Source organism: Varroa jacobsoni, unplaced genomic scaffold (genome assembly GCF_002532875.2).
Source record: "Varroa jacobsoni isolate VJ856 unplaced genomic scaffold, vjacob_1.0 contig02124, whole genome shotgun sequence".
NCBI lineage: Eukaryota > Metazoa > Arthropoda > Arachnida > Mesostigmata > Varroidae > Varroa > Varroa jacobsoni.
In genome coordinates, this window is record NW_019214763.1 from 26454 (window position 1) to 37653 (window position 11200).

An 11200-nucleotide genomic window follows, 5' to 3' on the forward strand; every position below is an offset into this window, starting at 1 on the left:
GATGATCGTTTTTCGTTTGTTTGAAGTTATAACACTTTGTCTTAATTACTAGTGCGCTAACGAATACACAATATAATTAAACCAGTCATCGAGCTCCTTCGGAATACTTCACTCGGACATGAATACAGCTAGAATCATATCTGATCAGGACTGATCCAATGAAACTCCTTGGTGGGCTAATAGTAGGAGCAAAAATCATTTGGAACAAACATCGAGTTTCAGCTGAGGTTCGAGTTCTGGAACCTTACCAAAAATACGCTTCCTTATTCATCGTATCACCGAGATGTGATGTATTATGCTAGATATAAATTCAGCATTTACGTAGACTAGGTACACATCATATTTTTTCGCTTTCTAAACATTAACTAGGACACGGTTTCTTTATCTGAAAAGTTCCTAATTTTGGATGGAGTTTCACACAACGAATTCGGATAAAGACGGCATGGTCAAAGCGGCTAGTGCGCATTTTTTTTGTATGGGTTGTAATTATAGCCATGAGTGAGCACGCAGCCATCGCTGGTTTAAATACTAAGGCTAGCGAATGTTTACTATGGAATATGGTTACCATGCTCTTTCATAGGTCTATTAAAGAAATGCCAGATATGCCCAGTAAGGTTCACCCTGGCTAAATCTTTTGCCTTTTCAACGCCCTACCGAAAGCTTGTTGTTCCGATGGCTTGAAAGTGTTATAGAAACAAACAAATCCAAATTTAAAAACCCTCATATTACACCTCATGCATCCAGAATGGGTCCTAGGTACATTAAAGACAAAAAGTTCAGGTTGGGTGCACGAGCTACACCTTTAGCAAATCTCTAGTTATATGCTCAGAATCGACTAATTAGGCGCTATAAGGAAAAGATGTAGTCAAGAAAAATAATGATCCTTACTTAGGCGGGTCAGAATAAACGTCAGCGCCATATAGGTCAGTAACATATTGAATACTACTAACGCAAATTGTTTCAGCGAGTCTATGATCTTTAGTATTATGGTATATATTATAGTATCACTATAGGAGCATACTGTGATAAAACAAATCGCGGCTGTTGTTTAACTTTTTCGTTAAATGATGCATTCTGTTATTACCCAACACACCTGCCAGCGAGTTGAACCTATATTCAGAGCTTCAAACACATATTACCGATAAATTTTTTAGTAACTCTGTAAGTCTCGCTATATACGGCGTAGAATACAATAAGTACCATCGTGCGTATTAGATAATAAGCGATTTTTTGCTCGAATAATGCGTGAAGATTCTCAACTAAAAATTCATTGTCAGCAGCATCTATCGTTTCGCCGTATATAGTGCTAAACTGATTAGGCAAGCGTACGTTGTCCTGTCTAGGACTGCGTTCAGGCGGGTTCTGCGGGGGTGTATTGTTTTCCTAATAAATTGTTGCCCACAATTTTCGTTATTAATTTTAGACTTTCTTAATTATAGTCGATACACGCCGTAACAATTTTACAAACAGTATATTACGTCGAGTAACAAGTTTTCAAAAGTTTTTTTTTTTTAATGTTTTCACTTTCCTTCACTCCTCGTTTACTTCTGATATATTGTTTAGAAACGTGTTTGTTTTTACTGTATTAGATCTCAACATTTCATCCGGTGGCAGGCGCAAGTGGCCACAATGATCGATTTTTGGCACAGAATGGTAATCAGTCGTCATCAGCGAAGTTTGTGCGTCAACGTGAGTCATAGATAGGAATAGATGGGCCTAGGAAGAAAGTCAAGCCAGCCAGACCCTTATTAAAAGAAGGTCCAGCCTTGCGTTCGCTGGGACTGCAAGCGCTTGCTTTACCGGAAACTGCTCTTCGAACCAGAAGTTGACCGGCACGTTTATGTGGCCCAGTTGCGTCGAGTCGACCAGGCTTTCAGGAGAAAAGACCACAGCAAATGAAGTCAGGTACCCGCGCCACCGAGGACAACGCAGATCCATACGTGACAAACATCAACAAAGCCGCCCTCCTGCAGTTCGAATAGGAAGTTTTATTGCACCCTTCACATACTCCCGACATTCATTTTTCCATTTAATGAGCAATGACTTTCGTCGCTTTACCTTCGTCATCGATCATTTGGTGGAAATATAGGAGAAAGTCATGAACAATGACGAGAAATATATAAAATAACTTATTGACATGGGAACAAAAACTCTGGTACTTCTTATTTAGTAAACAACTTCGGATGCTTACTGCCTAGTTTGACAGAAGCGTATGGTTTTAGTTGTAAAGGAGTTTATTAGGCACCCCTTTCAAGAGGTACTTAGATATGGAGAATTGACAGAAAGGTGTAGAAGACTGTCTAAACAAGAAAGCCCCACGAAGTAAGCGTCCTATCGTTAAGTTGAAAAATAAATGAGCTTGGCAGAGCGCAATGTACAAAAAGAGCTTCACCATCATGAGTTTCATGGATTCAACTGAAGCGCAAATGAAGTAAACACATGTGACTCAGGTGAGAACTAATTATTTAATTGTGCTCCAAAAAGTCCTCTCAAAATCTAGCATTGAATTTTATTAAATTATATTCCAATTATTTGGCTGTTGTGAAATTGTAAAACGTTCTAAAGGATCGTCAATCGGTAGCGGCTCCTCCAAAGGAGCAATGATAATTTTGGATAAATCGAAGGATTCCTAAATCGACATAACACGTCTACTATGTTTAATAATGCTAGACCGTTGAGAAACGGTGGATTTTGCTTTTCTATTTAATTATACATCGTCAACTACTATACTTTTCTTTGGACTTTATTTCGAAGATCTTTATTTTGAGCTAGATAGATATCTGTTTGTAGCATTGAATTATTGAGCTTTTCGTTGAAGCTCGTTTATAAGTTTTGGCTTTTTTTCTATGTAGAGCAAAATTAATCCTCGAGTATGAAGAGCTGCTAACGAATATGTAATTGCCTGGTCCATGTATATAACGCATGTTCGTATATAATAAACCTATCTCGGTATAGGTACTTTAACCTAATGGATGATGTCACATGGCCATATTGACTTTCTCTGCCGCTGTCAAGCAACTATTTCACAGTATTTTATCTCGAAATGGCTAAATGTTAAATACGAGCCTTGACTAAGTCGCCATTCAAAATGTTCTTGTTTTTAAATAAAGCAGCAAATCTGAAATAAGAAAATTTATTCTTTGATAACTTTATTGTATTACTAGGTATAGCTTACTTGCAGTTGCGTCGATAGCGATTGCATAGCTCAGCCCACGAATTTGGTCAAAGGCTTGCGCCATGTGTACACTGTGTTCTATTCTAAATTAACGGATTCGTATCGCCCAGAACGATCAGACGGAGCCGTTCATCGATGTCGTGATGGCGGGTTCCAGTCAGACGTTCCCGCTAATGGCGTCTCGAGTACCACCAGCATCAATACAAGGAGACGTAAATTGTTGCGAAACATTGCTACTTAACAGTTATCGGCGCATAAACGTACCTAAATGTATGGTATTTAATAAAAATTGATTCTTCTTCAAACCTACTGTAGAACCTGCACCTAAAAACACATTTCGTTTATACTAAGTATAACACACAAGTATTGACGGACAACAGTTTTTTTTAATTAATTTTGGCATTTTGCATTACTTATTTAATTTTCAGTAATTCCATCCGAAGGGTAAATTTATTTCACGTTTCGGTGCGCCTCATTACAACGTGTCCCATTGTGTTTACGCCTTTTGGTCTAACGGTATTATTTCATATTGGGCGACAAAAGCAATTTTGACAATCGGACTAATCGACGACTTGCGCGTAAGGACCTTCGTATTATTATGAAAGCTGCACTAATTTATAGACCTTTCATATATATTCCTGTTCATTCAACGTATATTCTTGTTAAAATATTGTTTGATAGATGGAAACACCTTATTTTTATGGTGTTATGAATCATGTTTTTATCCTTACCGATGGTACTATTAGACGGACCCTTTCAGCAGGGACTTGGACGCGTTATTCTGTCTCATGCAATGAATCGTCCAATTCTGTTAACAATGATGGGAGTCGTCAATATGTGATATAACTTTTCATAGCTGCCATTATTTGAGAATGAAGAAGAAGTCTGTGCAGTTGAAAAACGTACGAAGGCTAAGCGATACAGCAGAGGCGATGTTCGCTTTAATTACTCAGCACCGTGAGGAATGCTGGGTTGAAAGGTGGCATTAGAGCTCCTCATAGGGCTACTCCACAGCCCAGGATGATTTTGTCAATTGGTTAGCCGAGGTTACCTGTTCATTTCATAATGATAGTTATTGAAATATAGACATGTTAGTATCTTAGAGTAGTATACTAATATAAATTAGAAAGCTGATTAACTTTTAATGTGAGTCTGCGTCTGTCGGGACAGCTTTGCCGACATGAGAAGGAGACCCGCGGAAAGATCTGTGCTCATGTACCGAATTCAAAGGGACCGAGTGTAGTGATGGTCCTGATGGAACGGGTAGCAGAGCCAAAATAGTGAAAGCGGATAGAAACTATTGTGGATGTTCGCTCGTTTCTTTCGACCAGGTGACGGCTTACTCAGAGCAGGAAGCAAAGTCGGCTGTCAGAAGGCTAACTTTCATCCTGCTCGGGATGGCGACGGCGTGTGTGGGGGGTGGGGGTAATTACTGCTAAAACATCTAGTACGAGCAGAACTCCAGGATTTCAACTTCACTACCTTACCATATCTCACAATTGTTCAAGCCAGTCGCAGATAGTATGTGGTGTTGGCCTCTTCTATTGAAAAATAACTACATGATCGATATGAATGCGGAGTATAGATAGATGTTTATTGCGATGCGCCGTCATGCGCGAGCGGATATAATGGTACCTGTTCTACGAATAAAATCAACCAAGTTATACCAAGTGTGACACAAGGTGAATATAAGTAATTTTAGCCTAGTTATCTTTTCAGGACACGATGTCAGGCCAACAAGCTCAGTCATGGAAGGTGTCGTGATGCTTCATTAGACGCGCATCACCTGTATGAGCATGTCGTCAAGTGTATCCGACCAGAAAAACCCTTCTAACCGGATTCAGCAATTGCTGCGAAAACTCGAGAACCTTTCAAGGTAAACCGCAAGTTAGACTTCAACTTCATAAGAAATAGGAAACTTCATAGGAAAGAAGATATAGTCACTTTTCATGCGGAAATACATGATAGGGATACACATGTACGTAGTTACAGTAAGAAAAACTTATCAAGTGTTTTCGATTAACTTATAAACATATACTGCTTAGCTGAGAGAGAGAGAGTATTTTCTTTACAGGGAAAAGCTACGAAAACAGAAAATATGTGAGGAAGTTGCGGCATCGCTACTTGCTTACTAGTTGGTACCTAACAGTCAATGAAGCGGTATACCACATGGGAGCAGATCAAATTTAGATGTAGGCCATGTCTGAAAATGTTTTTTCCTCCCAGTATTTCTATAGTATATCTATATTCGTCCAATGTATATTTTATTTATGTATATATTTATTTCTACTATATTCTGTTTGTACGCAATTTGTGTATGATGTATCTGTCAACATGCGTACATAGAAAATTTTACTGTAGACTTAATCCGCGGAAAAAATATTGGAAAACACATTGAATTTAGGTATCTCGTATACGCATTTCGAAGGAGATTCATTGAAGCACTAGGGATTGTTTTAACGAGCATGAAAGTACGTGCTTGTCTTTAGTGCCAGTTAAATCTGCTTTGCTATGAAGATTGTGAATTTGTGCGTTGCCCTACAGAACTTGATCAGTTGGTAAAAGCTGATACAAGAGATCTGAGCAAGAAACGTTACTTTCAAAAACGCACGGATATAAGGCCGCGCTACCTAGCACCAGTTATATGCGCCTAAATAAATTGCGGTCATAAGGTGCTACCTATGAATGCTTGAGTGGTCTTAAATGTACAATGAATAATAATGCAAACAGGATATTCTCCTAAAACGACAAATAGATGTTTGTCAAATGTCAGTAAAAACTTCTAAACAACTTCAGGCCACAGCGGTTACGACTGCGAAAAAGTATCGTAACGACATATAAACGATATTATGTTAAAAATTCACTCCACATAGTTACAATTGGCTTGGTTATTAAGCGACCGATGCAAAGAACAGTCGCAAAATACCTAAAAACTTACATCATTTTGTCCATTCTTTGAAGGTTTATATTTAATTACCATTTGCAATTTAAGCACAATTACAGCTATTCCTGTTAATTCGTCCTGTAATTTCGTAGATTTCAGGTACAAAAACCTGTCATCTATCCTGCCAAACAGTACTTTTACAACCTTATCGGTTTTATGCCGATAGAGATGATGAACGCTAAAAATATCACCGATTAAATCAACTTTTAGTCGGATGACTGGCTCCTATTGCGGTCTCTACGTTCGGTATCTACTTATGGGAAGATTTTCTAACAAGTTATTATATATGGATACATACGCATGTGAAAATGCTTCATACCGTGCCGAAATACTGAGCTTTTTAAAACGTGTTCTATGTTTGCCATAAAGAAAAAGCGATCCATATATTTATTCATATCGTTCCTTGCAATCCTATTGCTCATCTATTGCGTGAAATCTCCTGCGGACAACTTAGGGTTGACTCAACACAGTAACTCATTCACCTGACTATTCGCAACTTCTACTTTACTACTGTGAAACGTACAGCAAAGCCTGATTCTAGCGTTTGTTTTCGTGACATTTTCCTTAATCGACATTTAAATTGCATTAAACTACTCTGTTGCTAAAGATCCATATTTAGTACGATGCGTTGCACCTGTATACGAGTTACATATATATATATAGAAGCAGATCAATCTCATACGAGGACTGACTCCACTCGTCACTATCTAGACGTGATTCGGCTTGGTTTAGACTTTTTTATAATTGATTTTTAAGCAAGAAAGTGAAACAATGTTTGGCATACGTGGAAGACTTCTGCGATATCTCGTTCTGTGTCCCGTCGTCTATTTCCTCTGATCAAAACAACCAATACTATTTCCCTACCGTAACAACAAACATATCGACCTGCTTCTTCGGCAACTAGTGCAATTTAAGTACCGCTATTAATAGCTTATATAGAAGTACTTCGCTTGAATAAATATATGAGACAATCTGTTATACTTTCTCATCTACTTCGAAAAACGGTCATATTCATTATTTTTCTCAGCTCACATATTGGCTCATATTGAATTTACCGCGGTGCGTTCGTCGCGTGTAACAGCTTGCGGCCTCGTCTACCTTCATGGTGATGCTAGCGCTAATTCCCGGCGTACGAAACAATTACTCATGTAGGTTATCATATGCTTGCTTTACGTTTGAGGCTGAGCTTCTATTTGACAGAGGAATGCCCCATCCTTTCACACATCACCTGGAACCACATAAAAGCTTTGTTTCGTACATCTAATTAAGGCCTATTCTTTCCTCATTTACATATAGCAACCACTGCTCAACACATACCGGTCCGTGTACGGAACTCAAACACCTGCTTACAGCCCAGGATTGCTTTTACCCTCGACTCGAACCGCCGTAGTTACATATACTTTGACAAGCTTTAATAAAACTAACTTCAATTTCCTAACAATGATACACATCAACCATCTGGGGTTTATGTTAACGGCTCCGAGGGAAAGAGATCTATCTTGAAATCGGTTTAGCCAATGCAGGACACCTATATGATTGGCTACGTATTATTTTCGTGCTAGGTTTAGTTGTGTTAACTAAAAAATGGAATGAAACCTTCGTTAGCCTATATGGCGGTACGACGCAGGTTCAACGTTAATCAAGTTCTTTTAGCTTGCAGATAGGTGCATGTATCTCAAGTCTATGCAATTTCGCTAGTCCTAAGCGCACGGTGTTTCCTAGAACGGCCCACGACAAAAAGATTTTTAATAGCTATTTAAAGTGTACGTTAATTAGTCCTGTCCCTTCTGACGCGACGTCTTATCCCATTAATTTACAAAAGTGGGTTGCATGATTGATACGTCGGTCTAGTAGATCCAACTTCACTTTGCGGGCTGTATTTGTATAGGCAGAGCCCTATGTTATGTGAAATTGACATTATTTCACTATATCCTAGAGTTTTCATTTCTTAATCCTACTAGATGAAGCTGAACTACCGTTAGGTGAGATGGAAAATCAATAGCAGATGATAGCAGAAATTTCAAGTAGTCCCCTGCAAGCACTTAGAATTATTGAGACGATGATAAGTATCGGTGCGTCTATTCGCCCGGCTAAAAGTTATCATTATTGCTTATTTGCTTATCATTATTGATTTTACTATCTGTCAGCAATCAAACGAATGATCGTGTACCGTTTTTTTTTTTCTTTTACTTTTAATCGGTCTATTTAATTGCTGCTGAGAAACACTTGAACAGATAGAATAGATAATAAAATAGATGCCCACGAACGGCGATATATCGATATTGTAATGTAGATTCGCCACATAAGAGTCTATCCTTCTACGCAACCTACCGTGACGTACACTCATTATCAGATGCTAACAATTGTGTTCAGCGGTAGTTTCTTATGAATCTTGAGAAGAATTGAAAGAAACCAGGAAGAAGTTAGCGGAATAACGTGATACTGGCGCTTCGGATGGCCCAGTGATACCCAATAGACACCATATATCCATTTGAATCACATACCTTTGCATCAAGGCTTCACTTTCTATTCGGAAAATACATGTTGTAAACGACCATAAGCAATGGACAACTGCTAAAGCCTTCGTCGGCTGTTTCGCGATAGTTTACAGTGGAGAGTCCTGCTAATCTCATGGCCATACCTACTTAGCCTAGCATAGGCTGTTTCTGTCGCGTCAAACTCCAATCTATTCTATTTCATTTCTGTTTCTATAACATCAAGTGTAGTCCAGGTCGTCTGTGAGTCATTCTGTGAGCCATATTTACTCTTTTCAATGGCTGCATTGTGTTATTCCGATCATTTTATTTTGACAAACGCCAAGTTAAAGTAATAGCAATCTCCTTGCAGTAGTCAAAATGGACCCTCTATGTATTGCTTTTGCAATGTCATAAATTAAGATGTTTCGACTAGTGTTTTTCTAACCTGGTTCCCCTCAAAGCACTCTCAGATTGATTGCGTCAACGTTGCTATATATTGAAGTTACGGCTGCACTGCTATGGTCTCGTAGTTGAGACGTTTCAGTTATATGTTAATTAAGTATAATTTATGTGCTGACAGCGCCAGAATATATTTCCTGGCGTATGTCACCAAAGATATACTTCTGATCGATCCATGCTGCCTCGTCCTTAAACAGAGTATGTCTACTTAGTAGAGTAAACTAAATTATAGTTTGCTTTTGTTAGGTTTGCCCAATGATTGACCTACTCAATTGTGTTATACTCCATGGCCAACTGCCTGCGTGTAACGAATGCCGTTCTGAGTTTATTTTTGATCCTTTTATTTACTTTTGCTAGATGTATAGGGTGAAGGACGCCTTACCGAGCAAGTTGCTTTATAGACACGTGGTCAACTCCTTTTGTATTAGCGCAAACTGTTTCCTGAATATCCTATAGACACTTGTCAATGGAAATGTAGAAGTTATTCACTGTGTTTCATGTTTATATCCCAGGTGTTTGATATACATATATAAGCTTTTGTCCGCCTTGTCGACGGCACAATTCCTTATTAGCTATGCAACTCTATGGTTAAAAGTTGCGTCTAACCTGTTAGTAAAAACATTGTAAACCAATACAGTCAAAGTAAAAAAAAACTTATACAGCTGCGGTAAAATAGTTATCTACACGCTAAGAACCGTCTCAATAAGCCAACCATTTTCATTTCTACATCGGACTAGCTTACCGTCAGCTTGTCGCGTAACATTTACACACAACGACGAGTATCTAGCGTACAATTCTGTCATGACATGGCATCTATCAAATTAAAAGCGACACGTAGGTAAAACCTGAAGATCTGACTTGACCTTCAACCGATTTAGTAGATGATGTGGCTGAATCCAGCCTTCTTAGGCTCTGTGGTTATGCCAAGCGACGTTCAAATCGATTATCTCTCACCTAGGTGGCAAATGCTCTTGAGACGTCTGAAATGAAGTAATACTACAACTCCATGCTGTTGATATAAAATACATTAAGGATCCGAAATTTTCCTTAAATGTCCTCTATCCCTTAAATCGATAGAGATAACGGAGGAGCGATTCTTTGCAGATTTACAGTGATACACGGCGTATTTAGGCAATTTTGTAGAAGCTGGGTCTACGGCGATTATGCGGGCCGCCCGTCAAGTTTTCACATGTTACTAGTGAAATAATCTCTCCTAACTCCTTAATTGGCTTTTTATTGAATACACTATACTCTCGTTGTTTAAGGCTATTTGTCAAGAATCACGCTTACAGAAATGCACAGGAGGTCTGCCTTCATCCTAATCGGCTCTACTTTAATTGCGGGTTTTTGACGTTCCGAAGACGTGAGCAACGAGAGGACCTGTCCATCTCTTGGCAACGTTATTGATCACACTGATTCCTCTGCCAATTTTTTCTAAAAGGTCCAGCGTTAAAGATTTCAAAACGGTTTACCTCAGCTTGAGGAAGGATATCGTCTTCAATCTCTGTCACTTGAGCGTGACAAAGGTTGTGTAGATAATGGAACGCTATATGCTTTTCGAGTGGTTGTTCAAGTCCTGCACTTTACTCACAACAAAAAGTTCAAATTCAGGGAACTTCGGTAATGCTGCGAATGGAAAGCCCTCCCTAAGCAAGAGCCGCAAGGGTCTTTTCGAGCAATTCTTTCATATAGACTTTAGGTGAAAGCCGATCATGAAATGTTCGGGTTGGTGGCTGAGTACGCTAAGAGAATGAAAAGTAAACTGGGGATGACTGCCGGACGCCATCGTACTAGTTGTGGGCCTCGTTAGTATCCCAGATGTTGTAGTCATTGGATTACAGCAATTTTCGCTGTTATCGCAGAGAAAAAATTGAGGGGCCCATGCCTAAATAGGCTAAAATTTAACTGTAGCAGTAAAAAATTACGGGCAGTAACATGAAGTTTTCTGATATGCGACTTACTATGCTACCGGTTAAGTCAGACAATGAAGGCTAAACAAGAATACAGTAGCACAGGTATCCACCGTAGCCATCTACCGCGGCTAGACGAATAGCTATCAATCGCATGGTATTCGCGGGTTTTTCGAAAAAGTTTTCGGTATTAATCCGACGTCGTATTTAGCTTTATTCAAACATGTTAAGTTTA

The 11200-nt window shown here is 39.0% G+C and overlaps 1 long non-coding RNA gene across 1 annotated transcript; it reads right to left on the reverse strand.

Moving 5' to 3' along the window:
• Positions 1 to 3371: 3371 nt before the first annotated feature.
• LOC111272387 (uncharacterized) lies at positions 3372 to 8784 on the reverse strand. The gene is made up of 3 exons (XR_002687485.2): positions 8624 to 8784; positions 7175 to 7347; positions 3372 to 4226 (listed from the first exon to the last, which is right to left on the reverse strand). It is a non-coding gene; the product is annotated as an uncharacterized LOC111272387 (long non-coding RNA).
• Positions 8785 to 11200: the final 2416 nt, after the last annotated feature.